At 38.9% G+C, this 19,964-nt stretch overlaps 1 long non-coding RNA gene across 1 annotated transcript; it reads right to left on the reverse strand.

Annotated features, from left to right (window-relative positions):
- Positions 1–7,351: 7,351 nt before the first annotated feature.
- LOC114462573 (uncharacterized) lies at positions 7,352–17,436 on the reverse strand. The gene is made up of 3 exons (XR_003673969.1): positions 17,268–17,436; positions 13,068–13,073; positions 7,352–7,365 (listed from the first exon to the last, which is right to left on the reverse strand). It is a non-coding gene; the product is annotated as an uncharacterized LOC114462573 (long non-coding RNA).
- Between the last annotated feature and the right edge of the window lie 2,528 nt (positions 17,437–19,964).

Genomic DNA, 19,964 nt, shown 5'->3' on the forward strand with positions numbered 1-19,964 from the left:
GCTTTTATTTGTGAACACAACATGTACCCCTTAGCTTTTATTTGTGAACACAACATGTACCCCTTAGCTTTTATTTGTGAACACAACATGTACCCTTTAGCTTTTATTTGTGAACACAACATGTACCCCTTAGCTTTTATTTGTGAACACAACATGTACCCCTTAGCTTTTATTTGTGAACACAACATGTACCCCTTAGCTTTTATTTGTGAACACAACATGTACCCCTTAGCTTTTATGTGTGAACACAACATGTACCCCTGAGCTCATTATACATTATCTATTTGTGTCTGTAGGTTCGTCTAAACTCTTTTTTGTGTCTCATCCAACATTAACCTTGAATTTAGGCCTTTTTTTATTATTATTATTCATTTACTTCAGACGTTTTGCTCGTTTTAGAATTTCAACTTCACCTTTTGGTGTATTTTAAATAGTTATACCACAAATAATTATAGATGGACGAGAAAAAAGTCTGTGTGCATGTTACTGCGTAGCCCCTGAGATGTGTTCAAGTACCCCTAGGGTACACGTTCAGTGTTTTGGTCATTGGTCGGTTCCGAAAAGGAAAATGAAAAACAAAAAACGTTTGGTTCTTTGATTTTCGTTATCAAATAAAAAAAAACTAAAATTTAAATTCAAGATCAAGAAGGGATAAACAAACATTTAAAAATCTCTTGATTTATATTTTTTGTTTCTAAAACCAAAAAACAGAAATACCAACAGGCCAAAAAAAAACAAAAAAAGTTTTATAATTTATTCTACGCAGTTTTTACAAGAATAAGCTGTTGTATTCATATAAATCTGATCATGACAATCATATTTTTCTTATCATTGATCAGTTTTTTTATCGATAGTCGACTGATGTGATGTTTTAAGCATTTTTTAAAATCAATTCAACAATCTCTGTGCATGGCTAATCCAGTACGGGTACATCTCAGTGCATAGCAGTCACGTACTGAGATTGTAAGAGAATCTCAGTACGGAGGTAAACTCAGACCATGACACGTACAAGAAGTTGTTCTTTTCAAAATAAGAGCACATATATCATATGAGGACGCTGCTGTTTTTCTGGCATCAAATATATGAATTATTTGTGGTAAATGGCAAAATGAGGCTTTTCATCTGCAGAAATTGCTGCAAATATATCTCACCAAAGTGGGAGTGGAGTTGTTTAACGGATATTTTAAACAGCAGGGAAAATATATTTGACACCAGAAAAACAGCAGCGTCCTCAAATATGTGCTCTTATTGTGAAAAGAACAACTATAGGTCTCACCATAATGAAAAAGGAGTTTTTTTTGCTTTTAGAAACAAAAATTAGTTTTTCAATTTCAAAACGAAAAACAAATAACCAAAAAATAATGTGTTTTTCAATTTCTTTTTCTGAACAAAAAATTCATTGCGCAAAACATACACTGACTGGTACACGTACCCCAGTTTGGGAACCACTACAGTGTAACACACATGCTAACTCACAGGGACAGTGTGGACTTTACAAGGCAGACGGACGCATGTATGTGTCCACACTGTTTCATCTCCTGAAGCTGCCAACAGAGAGCGGGTGGGTGGGGGTGGGGGTGGGGGTGGGGCGTGATGACTCTCAGGGTCTTCTGTAATAGGCTGGCACGCACACAAGCACAGCCTGTGGAAGCGTACAGGCTGCTGGAGCTGGAGCTGGTGCTGGTGTTGGCAGCTCTGGTTCTGAACACATTCATCGTAAGGACAAAAAAGGCTAAGTTTTAGCTCTGTTCATAAACCAGGAAGCCCTTGGCATAAATAGATCTACAGTACATGTGCTATATTAGTGGAGACACACAGTTAAAGAGTGTTCATTACAATTGTAAATTTGTGCCCTGGGGCCCCTCGCCTGGCGCTACATTACATGAGGTCTACGCTCAAGGACAGCGCCCAGCGTCTGATGGAGGGTCCAGTGCAGCTAATTAATTTCATTAGGAAGTGAAGTCATCTTCTAGCAGGAATTAATATTTGGAGCGTCATGTTGCTAATTTATTTCCAGATTTAATTAGCTCAAAGAAGAAATGTTGCTTGGGCAAGAGGACTTTTTAATTATCAGCTTGGATAAATTTGAAAATGTTGATGCCTAAGGGTTGAGTTAATTAAAACCTGCATTATTTTAACTTTAATTAGCTCCATCTTTGTTTTTCTTCGCCATATGGCCATGTCCTGTAGTCAAATTTAGTTAATTAAGCTAATTAAGCTAATCATTTTAATTACTCAAGACAATGTGATTGGATAGAGGATGACTACAAGTTTATAGCCAAGTACTTGTTTTTCATTAACTGGAAGAGACAGAGTTGTTTCTGATTGCAGTTGGCAAGCATAGCTGAGTAGTTTGGGAATGTGACAGCCTCTGTGATATGAAGGCTGAGGCCTAATTACATTCCTTGATATTAAAAAACAGGAAAAAAGGGAAATCCTGTCAGTCTTTTTACAGGAGAAATAGGCAGAGGTGAAAGTAATCACGTTAAAGTAATTTAACTGCTTTTGTGGGTACTTGTGTACATTTATTTTTTGTATACTTCTAAATCAGTAATACGCATTTTTTTTACATTTATATAGAAATAAAGTAATTCATTGCATTTCTACACCCAACCGTTACTGAGAGAATTATTATTTTTGTTGTTTTAGAATCATAACATAACCGAACCACTAGAGCGGACATGGGCTCATCTGTGAAAGGTCACATTTACAGACCTTGGAGTCGCTGTTAGATTACCAATAAACAGGAAGAGGCTCAAGGGCAAGACAGGCTGACTTGATAATAATGTATCATGTTTTTCTGCAGTCAGTGTCTTCTCCTCGTTCTTCTCTCTCTGCTCTGTTTCAGGCGTCGTGAAGCTGATGATGTCACTTCCTGATCTGTGGTTCACGTCTCAACTAGTCTGAGACACTCTGATGTTCTGTCTCTCTATCCTGTTCTGTTGGTCCTTCTGTCCACTAACCCCAACCAGTCCACGCAGATGGCTGCCACCTCTGAACCTGGTTCTAACGGAGATTTCTTCATGTTAAAAGGAAGTTGTTTATTCCCACTGTCGCTAAATACTTGTTCATGTGGATCTTGTTGGGTTTTTTCTTTCTTATTATGAATTTTATATTTTGATAAGCGCATTGAGATGACTTTGTTGTAAAGTGCGCTATACAATTAAAGCTGAACCGAAATTGAATTAAAATGATAAACGTACATTGTGAAACTTGCAAAAAATGAAATGACCACCAGACCACAATCAAATGCACCACACCATAGCCAACAAATCACTTATTAATGCCATCATTATGATCTACAGATGTTTTTAAATAGTTTAATAAGTAAGATGTTGTAGTCGGGGGGGGGGGGGGGGGGGGGGTACTTGGATTCAGTAATAAGAAAAAGGGGCTCGAGCCAAAAGAGTTTGAGAACCACTGCTTTAGATCATCAAGTTCGGCCTCAGGAGAAGGTTATTACGACAGAAAAAATAATAATTATTGTCCTAATGACCAAATATTTTAGTTGTAGATAAATCTAATAAATATATATATATATATATATATATATATATATATATATATATATATATATATATAAATATATCTCAGATATCTAAATACACAAATTCAATGAAACTCCACAATATCTGGAGGATTGCAATTTTCAAACACTTTTTTTCTAGACTGCAGTCATTTTAAATCTCAAACATATACAATAAGTATATAGTAACAATTAAAAACTTTGACTACAAAAATTTGCTTTGACGCATCGTTAAATGTGATTGTGAAGAAGTAATATGTAACAGAAGAAGAACCAACCTAAAGTCTCAAAAGTTTGGGACCATTTCCCTGAAAACTTCTACTGCACCCTTAATGAATAAGGTAAAATTGTAATGAAAACGTTTGATTATGCTCCCCCCGCCCCCTGCAAACTCTGCATATGTTGTACTTAAAGCAGAACTAAGTAACTTGCACTTAGCGCTCCCCCTAAAGGTCCCTTTTGGTTATGTCGTAAACACTCCGCACCACCCGCCACCTGCCCCACCCCACAGCTACATTCGCACCTTTGCTCTCCCAAGACAGTAGCAACCGATCACTGAACAATCCTATACAACAGTGACAGTAAAGGTGTAAATCTCTGCCTTTTTTTTTTGCTGGCTCTGCCATGAGATAAGTTTGAGAAAAGTGAGTTTATAGACAACCGTGTGCAGCCACAGGGCTGGTCATAATCTAGCATTAGTTTGTATTGTGCTGCCGTAAAGCAGTACGTCTTACCACCGGGTCAGAGGCAGGAAAGTTGCAAGTGCGGTTTACTGGCCAGAGACAGCAGGGGGGATAAAAGACCCCCAATCACCCCATAAACACTTGTATTACCCTCACAGGGACTATGAGAAGGATTTATTAAGGTGAAAAACTTACTTAGTTCTGCTTTAAGTACAATTTAGGTCAAGTAATAGTTCTACTTGAGTCGATATATCACTACTCTTTACACCTCTGGGAATAGGTTTGCTGCATGTCTGTTAAAGCTGCTATCCAACGTTTCTGAGAAACGTCTTGATGTCCCGCCCTCAACAGTTCCACTTCCTCCCACTGCCTCTGTAATCTCCAAGAAGCCACGCCTCTACTTTTCTGCACGCGCATGGCGGAACATAACAAGGTATATAAAAAGCATCAGGTTGCATTGATATATGTCTATGGGTCAGGTAAGAGCCAATCATCATATTTACAGTACATGTTTGCTGTTGTGACACATGGCCTTGTTTCCGTGCACAGTTCTACATTCACTTTGATTGACAGTCTAAAAAACAGGAAGTGGAAGCCTATTGGCTGGACTCGCTCGGTGATCGTTTCCATTTGTATAGAGGTCTATAGGATGAAGGAGGGACTTATATACATTAATGTATATGAATGACCACCAGCAGTAGATCATAGTAAAAGACTCGTTAGGGATGTTTTTTGCATTTCAAAAGAATGATACATAAACATAGATTTCTCAGAAACTCCAGATATCAGCTTTAAGTCAAACAGACACAGAAACACACAAAATTAATCCAGTTTTCGACAACAGGAGATGGAATAACAGCTGTGGATAAAGTCCATGCTGTTTCTATGGAAATAAAATTGAAATGTAATTGTGTGTGTGTGTGTGTGTGTGTGTGTGTGTGTGTGTGTGTGTGTGTGTGTGTGTGTGTGTGTGTGTGTGTGTGTGTGTGTGTGTGTGTGTGTGTGTGGTTTTGCGATAGCGCCCTTCCCCTGTCTGACCCCACAGAGCGGATAGAGCGCGCTCAGAGCAGCTGTGTGTCAGTCTGGGCTCGGCCTAGCTGACAGATGCTAAACACAATAATGAAATAATATAAGGAGACATCATGTCCCGTGGTTTTTATCATTGTTAAAGAATTTCGGTCGTGAGTACCCCCACTTAGGTAATTTGTTTCAATGTTTAATCCTATTGCTCAATATTAAATTAAACCAACTAGTACATTTCAGCTGGGGCTCTATAAATACACTGGTGTGTGTGTGTGTGTGTGTGTGTGTGTGTGTGTGTGTGTGTGTGTGTGTGTGTGTGTGTGTGTGTGTGTGTGTGTGTGTGTGTGTGTGTGTGTGTGTGTACCAACGACTCATCAGATTAGAAGTGAAGCACTTAATAAGTTGAATTGGAAAAGGTGACCTTCGGTGTCAGGTGACCAGTGGGGTCTGCCACACATATGGCCCTGGTAATATTACTAATGTCTGTTCCTAATGTATTTTTACAATCTGGATGTAGGACCACTCTAGGACCACTCTGCACAAATTGTTGTTGGGCAAATGTTGATGTTGATGCGTTCTGCTGCTTTGTGACAATGTTCTGCACTGTGGAACAGAAATGTTTATGGGGCGCCCATTGGAAAGTTGCTTATGCTAAGATAAACAGCAACTTTTTAGCATCAAACCACAATTAAAAAATGTATATGATTTTTTTAATGTTACTTTTGACCAGCTTTCACAGCAATATTTGTGAAATTTGTGATATTTTTTTCACGTAAAAATATAATGGCAATGTTTAATCTAAATATTAAATGTAAATCTTAAATCTGTCCATTTTCTGACCCGTCGCCCCTTCTTTCAGGGTCACGGAGGTCTCCACACAGAAAGAGGCCAAATGTTCACCCCAGGGCTGTAATTACATTTAAATCGAAATGTTAAATGTAAATGGTAAATGTTAAATGTAAATGTTAAATGTAAATGTTAAATGTAAATGGTAAATGGTAAATGGTAAATGTTAAATGTTAAATGTTAAATGTAAATGGTAAATGTTAAATGTAAATGTTAAATGTAAATCTTGACATTAGCTATTTAGATTCAGATGAACATTTATATTTAGATGTAACATATAGGTTTAGATTTGACATTTAGATTTAGAATTAACATTTAGATTTAGAATTAACATTTAGATTTAATATTTACCATATAGGTTTAGATTCAACATTTAGATTTATTATTGAACATTCAGATTTAGATTTAACATTTAGATTTAAATTCAACAATCAGATTTAATATTTTAGGCACCGGCAGACCCCCGCAACCCTGAAAAACAGGAACAACCGGGGCTGAAAATGGATGGATGGATTTGACACTGAACATTTGAATTTAGATTTAACATTTACATTTATTATTGAACATTTATATTTATTATTTAAGATTTAGATTTAGATGTAACATTTAGATTTAATATTTAACATTTAGATTAAGATTCAACATTTAGAGATAATATTTAACATTTAGATTTAAATTTATTATTTAACATTTATATTTATATTTGATATTGAACATGAGATTTAATATTGACATTTTAACGAGAAATGTAAATATCACAAATGTCACCAATATTGCTGCAATTCTGGTCAAAAGTAACAAAGCGATCAGCAGATTCCTCTGAGGAAGACTGGCTGTTGACAGTCAAAACATGTCAGGAGATCAAGGTAAATTTCCTGAAAAGGTTGTCTCCACCACTACACCTCCACCTGGTGTAAACGCTACTGGTTTTCCACCAGTACGACTTATTTCACCTTTAGTCACTTAGACGTTAAACAAGGAAGTCAGAAAATCTTCTTTTTTAATTGTTTCCGTGAAGCAGCGTGAGAATAATTAGCTTTGGGAAAAAGGTGCTGTGTGGATAATTACACGCACATCAAAGAGAAGAAGCAGATCCAATTTAATTATAATCATAATAACATTAATAGATGTTTCAGAAATTAGAGCATAGTTCTCTAAGAGAGACCACATCATCCTGACTAACAACTATTTTTTTTTCTTTTTCTGAGCGATAAAGAAGCTGCTTCGCCTTTTTTTTACAGATGCATGAACACATGGGACGCTAACTCACTCATTTGTGCACATTTTCTTCCTCACGTAGGTTGAATTAAAAGTCAAGTGGAAGATTTGCTGCTAAAGCTGTTTTTACTGATTGTAAATTGTAAATAACACAAATGATCATAGACCTGTATGTTACCGTAGCAACCATCTAGATCAGAGGCCAAATATGGACCAGTTTGATCTCATGTGGGGCCACAGATTAAAGGCGGGAAAACTAGCAATTTCATCAATAACATGCCTATACTTTGCATTTCCACCTTTAAATGATAAATAAAACATGTAAGGTGACACATATCAGTCCATGAAGAATCTTCACCTTAATTCACTTGATTTTGTGATTAATTTTCATTTAATTTGGGGACATTTTGTGCAATAATTGGGGCAAAATTGAAGGATTTTGGAAAAATGTAGTTATTTGAGCAATTGACCTTTTAACAATGTTTTCCATCATGTGATTATAAGCGTGGGAAAACTGTGAGTGCTGGTAAATCTATAATCAAATGAGTTGGTGATTCACACATTGATTCCTGTTTTTTCTGTCATTTATTTGTATTTTCTCCTGTGGGCCAAATTGGATACTGTAAAGCAGTGTTTCTCAAATGAGGGTACGTGTACCCCTAGAGCAGGGATGGGCATCTCTATGACAGCGGGGGCCACAAAAATGTGATTGTATCTGATCCGAGGGCAACAATTATCAACATTTATGTCAGCATCGAAGAATAAAAATTGATCTGAGCATTAATATGTCTGTGGTTTTGCTGTTTGTCATTATGTGTGTTTTTTTGTTATTTTTTTGTGTTTTTGTTCTAATTTTGTCTATTTTTCTGCATTTATGTTGTCAATTTGTGTTTTTGGGGTCACTTTCTCTATATTTGTTGTTTTCTGTATTTTCCTGTCATTTTGTGTAATTTTGTTGACAGTTTGTGTGTCTTTGCAACTATTATGTAATGTGTTGTGTTTTCATAGTATTTTCTTTAAGTGGTTGTTGTGTCTGTCTTTGTTGTCATTCTGTGCGTCTTGAGTCATTTTGTGTATTTTTGCTGTCGATTTGTGTGTTTTGGGAGTTATTTTGAGGATTATGTTGGTCTTGATATTCCTTCCAACTTTTTGAAATAACATGTTTGGGGATTTGTTATAGGGGCCTCACAAAATTAGGCAGAGGGCCACATGTGGCCCCTGGGCCGCCAGTTGCCTATGCCTGCCCTAGAGGTGCGCAATGGCCCTACAGGGGGCACTTGAGAGAGAAAAACTAGAAAATTAAAAAATAAAAACATTAAAAAAGGGTTTTTTAATGTTTGTTTTTAGCTAAAAATGCTGATCATTATAATGATAATAGAAATGATCATAATTAGAACATGAAGTGAAAATATAAAGGTCAGTGTTGGTCCAACTTTAGGAGGGAGATTAATGTAAATTATAAAAACTATAGAAATAAATCAGGAGAGACTAAATACTGTTTCTTTTCATTAATTTACAATATGAGATGTTTAAAATGTGTGTTATCACTCATTTATTACATCAATAAATGTTGTAAAGTCCAGGAATTTTCAACAATTGCTTAACATTCTGGATTTTGTGCTTTTTTTTATTTTTTCCCTTCATGAAAACATGTTTTTTTTTTTCTAGTCCGGCCCACTAGAGGTCAAACTGGTTGATGTGGCCCTTCAACTAAATAGTTTGACACCATAGATTTAGGGTTTGCATGTTCTCCCTGAGAGTGAAGGTTTTTTCTGTCCAAACAACACGGATGTTTGGTTCTTTAAAGCAGGGGTTCTCAACCTTGGGGTCAGGTTCTCATCTGGGGTCGCAAGACACTGGGAGAGGGTCACCAGATGCATTCAAGAAACAAAGAAGATTTTTTAAGTCAGATTTTGCTTATTTTTACCCTTATTCTGCAACTATACCAAACTTGCCATATTTTTGCTCCTTTTAATGCATTTTTACTATATTACTCACATTTCTGACACTTTTCCATCACATTTCAATGACTTTTCTGCACGTTTCTACTTTCTAGACATGTTCAGCATTTATAAACCCTTTCCACCACTTTTCCACCTAATGTCACATATGTTGACCCATTATTGTCACTTTTATCTTTTCACCTCATTTCATGCTTATTTTTTTCCAATTTAACCACATTCACTATTTATATGTTAAGGTTTTTTTATTCAGACATCTTTTTTTCAGGAAATTTCCTGACATGTTTCAACTGTCAACTGCCAGTCTTCTTCTTCAAAATAAATGAAACCTTAACATACAGTATATTTTAAAAACGAAGACAAAATTAACTTGCTGGAATTAGGGATACGCATCGTTAACCGGTTTTGTTTGGGAACCGGTTCTTAGTCAAACGATTCTTTGGAATCGCTAACAAAAAGCCTTTATGATTCTGTTATAGCACTAGCATTAGCACAGCAGGTCAAATTAAACAACTCTCTACGCTGCACTAACTCCATTTAACTTTAAAATGCAGCTAAAGACACTTTTATACAGACAAGCTTTTATTTATCCTTTTTTATTAACTTGGTGTTAACATTGCATTTTATTTAGCTTTATTTTGAAGGATTGTCTTGTGTTTTATCTTTGTAAATCACTGTTTATTCTGTTTAGTGAAACACTGTTTTTACTGTAAAGCACTTTATGATTTCTATCTATGAAAGGTGTTTTATAAATAACATTTACTTACTAATGTTGTGTGATAATGATAAAAATGACATTAATTTATTATCCCAATAGACACTTGACTTGTGGACTCATTTTATTGTTTATCCTCAGCTGTGAATAATTCATATTTATATTAATAAACCTGATATTTATTTTAATAAACCAGGTTGTATTATTTTCTGTACTCATGTACTACTTGTTTTTCAGCCTATTTGGGAATCAATTAGAGAATCGATACAAAAATGGATTGATTAGCAGGAATTGATAAATCCTTAATCCTTAATACACATCCCTAGTTGGAATTCTGTCCACGATTTGTCATGCCCATTATTTGCCAGTTTAAACGAACTGTTCCTACTTTTTAAAAACATTACGCCCCTCCCCCTCACCCCATTTCTGCCATTGACACTTTGAACCCTTTTTACCACTTTTTGGTCTGTTTTTATCCTCTCTAGATTCTTTTAATCAACTTCTGTGGTTTTTAAAATCCCATTTCACCACCTTTTCCGCCATTTTTGGTCACTTTTAACTCTTTTTATTAGTGATTAAAACCATGATTTCCATCTTTAAGATGACTATAATAATAATAAACGTTCCTGGATAACAGTGGCTATTATTCAGATGAATAAATAAATGTGGTTATCACAGATTCATAGAACAATGGACCATCATTTTACTGACTATATGGATGGACCCCAAAAATCTCTCCCCTTTATTCCCCCTTATAGATGACCTTGTAAACTTGATTAATAATGTCTGTTTATTTTACTTATTTTAAGTCCAAGTAAAAGGGTTTTCAGTCAAAGTGATGAGCCCTATATGTGGTATCTCTTGCTGCATTACGACAATAATCCAAACGAACCCTAACCATAGGTTTGGCCTTTTGTTTCTCCATCAGCCAAAGAGCTCCCTGTGAGGAGCATCTTAATAGATTTAGATGAAAGGGCAGAGTCATGCAAGCTTCAACCAGCAGAGCATGAGGAGAGCATCTGCTCAAAGGCCACCTCCCCATGCCCAGACCAGCATCTCCAGAAGAGCTCCATCTCCAGCCTCACACTAATTCCAATGCCCCCGCCACACGCAGGCTAATTAAGGCCATGCATTTATTTATGACTGAGCTCATTAAACAGGAAAAAAGATGGTCGCCGCTCTGAAAACACATTAGTCCCTGAGGAAACTGCTTGTGAAGTCGTTCTCCTCAGGCTGTTTCAGGTCACAGATTCTGAATCTATGTGACATATTGAAAAAAAAAAAAAAAAAAAAAAATGACAGGGAAAAATGTCGGCTCTGAGGCGATGAAGTGCTGGTGCAGGACATTTTCGGGGGGTGTATTTGAAACTGCTTGAACTGGTCCCATAATTGCATGTGGAGGTCATCGGCTGGAGGATGAAAAGAAATTTCACTTTTTGCATTTTTGTCTTCTGGTGTTCCTCAAACCATGGTTCATGACGAGCCTCCTCTAACAGAACATGACAAGTGCAGAAAAAAGATCATTAATACACATAATTATCACTTCAACTACTGACTCACTCTCATGACTGCAGTATTTACTGTATGTATATAACAAAATATGTGTTTAATGTATTACCAATGAACAAAATATGCACAACTTTATATCTAAAAAAAACACATTAAAAATAGTTTTTAGAACGATTCTATACGTTGGGTCATAAACTATGTAGAGTCTCTATTTAGGACACAATATGACACACTTTTGTTGATTCAGCACGGCCTGTGGCTTTAACGAAATGGTGCATTGTGGGAGGTAGAAGGGAAACAGATCTGTTTATATCAGTGTTTCTGAAATGGGGGTACGTGATGACACTACAGGGGGTACTTGAGAGACAGAGAGAGATAGTGGAAAACTAACTAATAAAGAGTCAGTCTTGGCCCCACCCCCATGCATGAGATGATAAAAACCATAAAAATAAATCTATGCAGGAATCACTAAATTAGGGTTTTTCAACCTTGGGGTGAGGACCCCATGTGGGGCCGCCTGGAGTTTAAATGGGTTGCATGAAATTTGTAAAAAAGGAAATAGATAATTAATTTATTTTTCTTTAAATTAAAACACAATCTTAAACAACTGTATTTATACTTTTAATGAGTTCAACTAAAATGCAGTGGGAAAAAAAATATATCTGAGCTCAAACATGATCAAAAACGAATTTTGTCTTTGGGGTTGCCAGATATTCTTGATTTCAAAATGGGGTCACACAAAATACTGTTTCATTCACTTTTTTACAGAATGAGATTCTTTAAAATGTGTTTTATCACTCGTTTATTCCATCATTATGATCTATTGTTGTTTTTTCACAGAATTCTGATCAAAATGTTGTAGTTGGGCATAAGGAGGGACTTGGATTCAGAAATAAGAGAACATCCTCAGTGAGGAGCATCCACAAAGCCAGTCCTTCCTTTTGTAGCATTCACTGTAAAAACTATGAAACATTTTCTGACCTTACCTTTGTTGAAGGTCTGGTAGCTCAGGTGTTGGTCTTCCATCTTTTAAAAGCTCTCGTTTTTCCTCAAAAAAAAGTTTCTTTATTGTCTCTAGCGCTGTCATCATGACTGTAGTGTTATCCCGCCCACTAGCTAGAGAACGTAGCAGCAGTCACATGGCATCTATTCACTAATGTTACGGTTACGTCCAAAGGCAGATCTCTACGCTGCCTTTGGACGAAAATGGTTTTCATCTTGGGTAACTGACTGGGCATGTGCAAACACATAAAAACACGCAATGGGAACGGAGGCAGAGGAACAACGTGCCTTACAGCGGAGTGTGACTGTTCCAGGAAATAGCGCTGTTTAGTAATTTGGGTTATGAAACACACAAAATGCTGACACTTTCAAACTTATAGGTACTGTAGGCTATTGGAAATGGAAAAATAAATATTTTATAATTATATTATAATTAAAACAAATAATCAAAATATAAATTCACCCTTGGGTAGGCACTGCCTACCTTGCCTACCCTGATGGCACGTCACTGGTCAAATCATGTGTGCCCCCTCTTCATATCATTAGTATCTCTTACATAATTTCATATGCTTTTTCATTTAAACCCCTAACTGTCTCAAACATTGGTTCCCTAAGGCTTAATCTACAAAACAATTAATGTAATTTAAAGTGGAATTTATTAAAAAGAAAAAAAAAAAAAAACACCAAGCAACTTTTATGTGATTACTTCAATAGTAAGCAAATAACTAATTATTGCCTCCTATTGTCAGAAGTGTGATCAAATGGCCTCTACAGCATAAAATAATCATGTTTCACATAATTACAAGAAAATATAGTATTTTAATTAAGCAATAGTTTAATTGTTAGTTTGTGGTGAACACGGTAATGATTATGCCGCACATAATTTAATTAGGGACGCCCCATTTTTGGAAATTTCCATTAAAGTAGTTTTCTCATTTATTTGTGAGTCAAATATTGCAACAGTTGGTGATAGCGAATCCTTATGTGCCTCCGTATGTGCCATGGGGCACCAGGGGACCCCTGAGGGCCCCATTTTTCAAATAACTACTCCTCCGTTAATGCTCGTTGAATCGGGCTGTAATTTGAGACGGATATTCTATGAGCGGATGTCTAGAGCCTCTCTGAGACCTTTTTTTACTCGGTGGAACCGAGTCATTTGACTGAATTCTCGCGAACGTGGGAGACGCTACACGGGCCCGGCCGTAGTTCATCAAAACTTGTTTTTTTTAATTATTATTAAAAAGTGCACATATTTTGTTTATTGGAAATTATTAAACACTTTTTTTTTTTCAAGGGCATTTGGTTATTTCAGCACCTATTCAAAAATTAAGCACAGGTTTTGTTAGGTTTCTCTATGTTTTGTCCTGCATTAGGTTCTTTTTTACATTCACTTTATTACTTTATTACTATCACAAGCTGTTGATTCTGAGCACCTCCCACTGGGCATTTAGCACAACATCCACGTAAACCTCAGAGACACGCAGAACCATATGGGTATAGTCACAAAATGTTGCTTTGAAACAGACTTTTAGTTCTGCAGGTAAAATAAAGGCGTATAAACCTTGCTAGCTGGGTTGACAAAACGAGGAGTTCTCAGTAGAGGCAATGTGCAAGGTCGCATTTGGCCAAATGATGTGATCTTTTAGCTAACGCGTGATGTTTAAAGATGCTAACTAGTCTGATGCTATCCTTTTCATACTTGCCTCTGCTACATTCCCCTAGAAGAAGAACTTTCTCCAGAACTATCTTTGTTTCAGCCCAGAAAACCACAGATGTAGATTTATCAGGGCCGAGTATTTGGAAATGGCCAGGAACCTTTGATGGGGCGGGGTTTACAGAAATGATGTCTGATTAAATAGATTCATCTATCATGTCTTTGCCAGCAAGGGAATCAACCAGTAGACGGAGGAATGGGTCATTTTTAAAGGGGACGAGGCTCATGTGTCTTTTTTTTTTATTTTATTTTTTATATATGTCTCAGGTCACATTTGCGTATTGTTGCAGTAGTTGCAGGACTTCAACAATTATTCTATCTCACTGTGTGTGTTTTTGGTGTCATTTTGTATGTTTCTCTGTTATTTGTGTGTATGTTGTAGTGATTGTTTGTGTTTTTTTCTCATTTATTGTGTCTTTGTTGTCGTTTTGTGTGTTACTGGTAATATTAAGTATTTTTCTCTCTTAATGCTTGTGTTTGGTGTCATTTAGTGTATTTTGTTGTTGTCTGTTCTTTTTATTATTCAGTATATTTTCTCTTTTTCTCTCTTAGCCTGAAAGGACAACCCACCACCTGCAGAGGCATCCATAGGGGTCGGGTGCAGAGCTTGGGCTCTGGTTCCAACTCCTGGAGAGAGGCTGGACGCTCCACTTGTCTGGCGTTGCCTGGGGGAGAGGGGGCGGGCTGGGGTGGGCTTGCTTATTGCCCCTCAGCTTAGCCGCCACGGGTTGGAGTTCACCCCAGTGAACGAGAGGGTCGCGTCCCTATGCCTTCGGGCACAAGGGTGTCTATAAGTGCACGTGGCACCAGGACACTCTAGGCCGGAGGTCGATGATCTCCGGCGGCGTGTCTCGGACACACGGGTGAAGAGAGGGACTGAGCTGTCAACCGATCACCACCTGGTGGTGAGCTGGATCCGCTGGCAGGGGAGGAAGCCGGTCAGACCTGGCAGGCCCAAACGTGTTGTGAGGGTCTGTTGGGAATGTCTGGTGGATCCTTCTGTCTGTGGGGTCTTCAACTCCCACCTCCGGATGAGCCTCTCTCAGATCCCAAGGGAGGTGGGAGACATAGAGTCCGAGTGGACCATGTTCTCCTCCTCCATTGTTGATGTGGCCGTTCGCAGCTGTGGCTGTAAAGTCTCTGGTGCCTGTCGCAGCGGCAATCCCCGAACCCGGTGGTGGCGCCCAGAAGTAAGGGATGCCGTCAAGCTGAATAAGGAGACCTACCTGGCCTTGATGGCTGGTAGGACTCCGGAGGCGGCTAAGAGGTACCGGCAGGCCAAGCATGCTGCAGCCCGTGCGGTCGCAGAGGCAAAAACTCTTGGTCTGGGAGGAGTTCGGAGAAGCCATGGAGGTGGACTATTGGTCGGCCTCGAAGAGATTCTGGCAAACCGTCCGGCGCCTCAGGAGTTTGAAGCAGTGCTTCACCAACACTGTTTACAGTGCAGGGTGGGAGCTGCTGACCTCAACTGGGGATGTTGTCGGGTGGTGGAAGGAGTACTTCGAGGGACTCCTCAATCCCACTGCCACGTTTTCCGATGAGGAAGCAGAGGCTGGGGACTCAGAGGCGGACTCGCCCATCACCCGGGCTGAAGTGACCGAGGTGGTTGGAAAGCTCCTTGGGGGCAGGGCTCCGGGGGTGGATGAGATTCGTCCTGAGTACCTTTAGTCTCCAGATGTTGTAGGACTGTCTTGGTTGACACGTCTCTGCAATATCGCGTGGCAGTTGGGGACAGTGCCTCTGGATTGGCAGACCGTGGTGGTGGTCCCTCTCTTTAAGAAGGGGTATCGGAGGGTGTGCTCCACTTACAGAGGATCACACTCCTCAGCCTCCCTGGCAAGGTCTACTCCAGGGTGCTGGAGAGGAGGATCCGGCCGATAGTCGAACCTCGGATTCAGGAGAAACAATGCGGTTTTTGCCCCGGTCGCGGCACACTGGACCAGCTTTATACCCTTTATCAGATGTTCGAGGGTTCGTGGGAGCTTGCCCAACTAGTCCACATGTGCTTTGTGGATCTGGAGAAGGCGTTCGACCGTGTCCCTCGTCGGTGTCCTGTGGGGGGTGCTCCCGGAGTATGGGGTCCGGGGTCCTTTGCTAAGGGCTGTCTATTTCCTGTATGACCGCAGCAGGAGCCTGGTTTGCATTGCCGCCAGTAAGTCAGACCTGTTCCCAGTGCATGTTGGTCTCTGCCAGGGCTGCCCTTTGTCACCGGTTCTGTTCATTTCTTTTATAGACAGAATTTCTAGGTGCAGCCAGGGACCAGAAGGGGTCTGATTTGGGAACCTCAAGATCTCATCTCTGCTGTTTGCAGATGATGTTCTGTTGGCTTCATCAAATCAGGACCTGCAGCGTGCACTGGGGCGGTTTGCAGCCGAGTGTGAAGCGGCCGGGATGAGGATCAGCACCTCCAAATCTGAGGCCATGGTTCTCCACCGGAAAAAGGTGGCTTCCCCTCTCTGTGTCGGTGGAGAGTCCTTGCCTCAAGTGGAGGAGTTCAAGTATCTTGGGGTCTTGTTCACTAGTGAAGATGGAGCGTGAGATCGATAGACGGATCGGTGTGGTGTCATCAGTGATGTGGTCGCTGTATCGGACTGTTGTGGTGAAGAGGGAGCTGAGTCGGGGGGCAAAGCTCTCAATTTACTGATTGATCTATGTTCCTACCCTCACCTATGGTCATGAGATTTGGGTAATGACCGCAGATGCAGGCGGCCGAAATGAGTTTCCTTTGCAAGGTGGCTGGGCGCAGATAAGGGTGAGAAGCTCAGTCACCCGGGAGGAGCTTGGAGTCTTCACGTCGAAAGGAGCCAGCTGAGGTGGCTCGGGCATCTGTTTTGGATGCCTCCTGGTCTCGCTCGGGAGGTGTTTCAGGCATGTCCTATTGGGAAGAGGCCTTGTGGAAGGCCCAGAACATGTGCCTTCTCAAAAGCAGAGGTTCTCAACCCTGTGGTTTAGGGCTCCATTTGGGGTTGCGAGACACTGGGAGGGTTTCGCCAGATGCCTTCAAAAACCTAGAAATAATTTTGACATTTTTGTCACTTCCTAATCAAAATTCAATGCCATTTTTTTCCACTTTCAAGACATGTTCAGCACTTATAAACCCTTTTCCACCACTTTTCCACCTAATGTCACATATGTTGACCCATTATTGTCACTTTTAAACCTTACCATATTTCAAGCTTATTTTTTGTCAACTTAACCTAGTTCACCATTTGGCATGCCCTTTATTCACCAGTTTAAGCAAATTGTTGCCATCCTTACCCCATTTCTGTCTGTTTTTGCCCACTCTCATTTGATACTTTTAACCAATTTCTGTGGTTTTTAAAATCCCATTTTGACCACCTTTTCTACCATTTTTGGTCATTTTCAACCCATTTTATTTTTGATTAAAAGAAGGGCGTCCCTCTACCAGTTATGTAGACGTACCCTTGGTTGTAAACACTGCTATATAAATGTAAGACTTTAGATGTGGATGTGCCTGATGTATTTCAAATGACCTCATCCATATTTTTACTCTTGATTTCAATATTTTTCATAGATAAAGCATCATTACTGCCAGTAATTATCATTAAGTCAGTTTAGCCATAGTCGAGGTAATCGTTTTGATAATGAGGCTTTTTGTGAATATGTAATATAAGGTGTATAACAGTGATGTCCAGAAAACTTTGTAATTATGGTGCTTTACCATTTTCTGCTCAACATTGTTTACTTGCTTCCTTTTTAATAAGTTTTAAATAAATGCCACGAATAATCTCTAAACACACACACACAGAGAGAGAGAGACACAAAAACAGCCCTGAAAACTCGTTTCTCCCATCAATTTTACTGATTACAAAGTTATTTCTATTTTCTTAAGCAGCTTATATAACACCTAATTAAGATACATGGCTGCAAATTGCTTTTTAAAAAAAACAAAAAAAAAAACAGAATTCATGAAACGCTGTGAGTTTTCATTGCTGCAGGCAGGAGAGCGTCAGAAAATCAATCCACAGGATACACCGGCTCGGGGCTTCATTTTAGGACGGCTGATAAACAACAGCATTTGGTGACCTTTCGCTATTCTTATGGGGGATTTAACCCCCCGCCTCAGCCTCAGAGCTGCATCATCACGCTGGCTGGTGGCTTCAGCACACAGTGGCCTGTTCACCGCCTGGAACTGTTCTCTACACAGTATGTCTGCGCACAATGCAACGTCCAGAGATTCACGTTTGCGTGGGTGTGGGGGGGCATTGCCCCCCTAGTGGTAAAAAAAAAATTTCATTAAAGTTTTCCCAAATTAATTTGCAAAAATACAATTATTAATATAATGTACATAATATACAAATATTTTAAGTACAAAATATATATGAATTAATATGTTGTTCTTTTAAAAAATGCAAGTTATTTTTTGGCGCTCGAGTCATGTGACCATTGTCTTTTATTAAACCATGTTGAAATGTTATTGAGAGGGGTGTTCCCAGGTACTTTGCAGAGGTTCTGGGTTCTTGGGGTGTTAGGACCAGCTAGCTGCATGGTAAGGAGAAAATGTGGGTTAGCCTACCTAATATTGATTGTGTAAACAAAGAATAAAGATCTTTTATAACTCTGCATGTTTCATCATCGTGTGAAGAAACGTTCATTAGTGATGTAGACAGTATTTTCAGTTTGTCGCAGGCCATATTTGTCATGTCGTAACACCCCTCTCTACGGGTCGCGTACCCCAGTTTGGGAAACGCTGCATTTGAATAATAAAGATAACTTCATATTCTGTGAAGTGACACGAATCTCAAACTCTGCTTATGACTCCAAGTCTTAAACAGGGATCGTTTCCCCTTCAACTAACGACACAGAGGATGTGTGTCTAGTGTGTGTGTGTGTGTGTGTGTGTGTGTGTGTGTGTGTGTGTGTGTGTGTCTAGTGTGTGTGTGCGTGTGTGTGTGTGCGTGACAGATATATAAATGTGAGGGTGGGTGTGGTGGAGCCAACTCTCTGTAGGACTGTGTGTAAGACGCTTTCAACAGTAAACTGGTTGAGCACTTACTGTGAGAGGAAGCTCTGAGTGTTTATAGTACTCAGTACTCAGTCCACTTAGTGCATTATTATTGTTACTACATTCTTCAGCAGAACTGGGGGAAGGGGGGGGGGCAAGGAATGCTTTTTAAGACTCAAACCAGTAAATGGAGAGGAGGTGTGTGTGTGTGTGTGTGTGTGTGTGTGTGTGTGTGTGTGTGCGTGCGTGCGTGCGTGCGTGCGTGCGTGCGTGCGTGCGTGTGTCAGTAAACATTAACATGACCGATGACTTTCTATCTCACTTTTACTCAATAAAATGAGATAAAATAAAACTGCCCAGATGTTATGATTACATTAATCACAGTGAAATAAATATTTACTGTATGTCAGAAAAAGAACAAGTGGAAATTTTATTATGAAAAATGTGCAGCGCGGACACAAGGGAGATTTCTGGTATTTTTTTCATTAGCATATACTTATAATACATGTGAAAAACAATGTATGACATCAAGTTGAACTTGATTTACTATTAACTTTATTAATTATTATATTAGGGCCACATTCAAATATGAATAAATCTGAACACTACGAGATTAAAGTCACATTTTCATGTGAATAACGTCATAATTTTATGAAAATAAAGTTGAAATGTTATGAGAATAAAGTCATAATTTTAATAAAATAAAGTTTTAATTTTATGAGATTAAAGACGTAATATTTCATGATAAAAGTTGTAATATTTAGAGAATAGTTGTAATTTTATTGGAATAAAGCCAAAACT

Source organism: Gouania willdenowi, chromosome 4, assembly GCF_900634775.1.
Source record: "Gouania willdenowi chromosome 4, fGouWil2.1, whole genome shotgun sequence".
NCBI classification, from domain to species: Eukaryota; Metazoa; Chordata; class Actinopteri; order Blenniiformes; family Gobiesocidae; genus Gouania; species Gouania willdenowi.